This window comes from Schistocerca piceifrons, chromosome 6 (genome assembly GCF_021461385.2).
Source record: "Schistocerca piceifrons isolate TAMUIC-IGC-003096 chromosome 6, iqSchPice1.1, whole genome shotgun sequence".
NCBI classification, from domain to species: domain Eukaryota; kingdom Metazoa; phylum Arthropoda; class Insecta; order Orthoptera; family Acrididae; genus Schistocerca; species Schistocerca piceifrons.
This window is the reverse complement of record NC_060143.1, coordinates 501,897,573-501,899,638: the sequence shown is the minus strand read 5'-3', so window position 1 is coordinate 501,899,638 and position 2,066 is coordinate 501,897,573. Positions and strand designations below refer to the sequence as shown.

At 42.4% G+C, this 2,066-nt stretch overlaps 1 pseudogene; it reads right to left on the bottom strand.

Moving 5' to 3' along the window:
* Positions 1 to 1,293: 1,293 nt before the first annotated feature.
* On the bottom strand, positions 1,294 to 1,411 carry LOC124803995 (annotated as a pseudogene).
* Between the last annotated feature and the right edge of the window lie 655 nt (positions 1,412 to 2,066).

The following is a 2,066-nucleotide window of genomic DNA, read 5'->3' as shown; positions in this document are numbered from 1 at the left end:
CGCCTATCACCAATATCAGCGGTGAGCTACAAAGTCTGATATCTGACTTTCAGTTATTGGACACTTGGAGGCTAAAATATCCGAACAAGTGGTTTATTCATATGTCACAGCTAAAGCAGCGAACCAGTTAAGACAGCATATACAAGTAACAAACAACAAATTGCAAACAAAATACGTGCAGCAAACTGTGGCACTATACATTTCGGAACATTCCGCGTATCTTGTTAGCACTGCTGGCAAACCACAAAAATCCTCTGGTATAGAGGATTACGGCAACTTATCCGCAGTTTACATTACGATTCGGAATTAGAGCACAAATTTAATCAAATCAGAATTAGAGTGACACTGTAGACAGATCAATACGCACCTGAGATATATTGCCGTTAGTGAAAACTAAGCCAGCATTATTAGACTGTTTGAAACAAAACACAAACCTAGGAAAAAGTGACTGGGGGATATTTCTTTTTTGGACTGTGGAAGTTATACGAGGTAGGAGATGAATACAAAATGAACAGGTCGCGGAAAAGACATTTGAAGGTCAATATTACTAGCGTGACAAACAGTCATACGACAGGTTGTCGCAAAACCACACATCATCAACTTCTCGACCTCAAAACAGCGACCACGCATCTTACAGAAATTAGCTGACAAATAAAAGATTTCTTTGTGATGCACAACATGGCATCAGACTATTGTGACACACACCGCCTTCTTATAGTCTACAGAAGTTGGATCGTCTGGAAATCTACTAGTCCCAATTGCTATGTAAGAGACTCATATTTCACTGAGGAAGGGCCTGAAGACACAAATCGGTCGATTTAGATCAATTGGCGATGGAATGTTATAGCAAATTCTGGTATTTACTGCATTAATATAAATATCGTTGTAGATTTTCTTCTAATACACGTGAAATTTTATTTCGGGTAAAGAAATATGCACTGTAGCAATTGATGACAGTCGACTGTTTGATTTCTCCAATTTGCAACTAAAACCAATTGAAATGATATGTAACATAATGTAATTAATTGTCCTGCAAGAAGAACCGTTTCTTTCAAATAAATAAACGGTTTAAGATCAGGTAGATGCAAAACCACTCCGTCCACAGGCCACAAGTAGCCCATCGGGACCATCCGACTGCCGAGTCATCCTCAGGGGAGGATGTGGATAAGGAGGGGCGTGAGGTCAGCACACTACTCTCCTGGTCGTTATGATGGTATTCTTGACCGAAGCCGCTACTATTCGGTCGAGTAGCTCCTCAATTGGCATCACGAGGCTGAGTGCACCCCGAAAAAAGGCCAACCGCGCAAGGCGGCCTGGGTGGTCAACCATCCAAGTGCCGACCACGCCCGACAGCGCTTAACTTCGGTGATCTCACGGGAACCGGTGTATCCACTGCGGCAAGGCCGTTGCCAGGTAGATACAAAATGTTCACTAACACAATTGGACTTCTTATCGTAATATTACGTTATTACCTTTCCCTTGCTTAATATATAGAATCGAAGGATGTGCTGGTAATGGTTCATCTATGCCACATTAATACATCCTCGCAATTTTTATTTTAGTACAATAAACGATTTAATAGTCAAAAAAGGTAGGGGCCAGTTACACCGCGAAAATGTACTTACCGAGTTACCAAGGACTTCTGAAAACCTGAAAAAATCTGGACAATGTAAGGACGTTGTTCAGCCGGCTACATATTGTTCACACAGGGACCACGCAGCAGACAATATTATACTAATTCCAGTGCCCACAGGGGAATTTAAGCAGTTATTCTTCCCGCTCTCTGTACACGAATAGAACACGAAGGAATCCTCACACGCGAAACAATGGGACGTTCTCCTGCCAAGCGCTTCATTTCTATTGCAGGGATGTTTCTATTGTAGTGATGTAGACGTAATCGTCATAAGAATCTCAATCGACTATCATGACGGCGGTCTGTGGTGTTACTTCCCCAATACAGAATGCCGTGAACATTGTGTTCCTTGTGCCTTCCGAAGTGTTGTACAGGACAAACAGCAATCTTGATGGTGTCGCTGGATATTGGGTATCATCCTCGAGGCCCACGG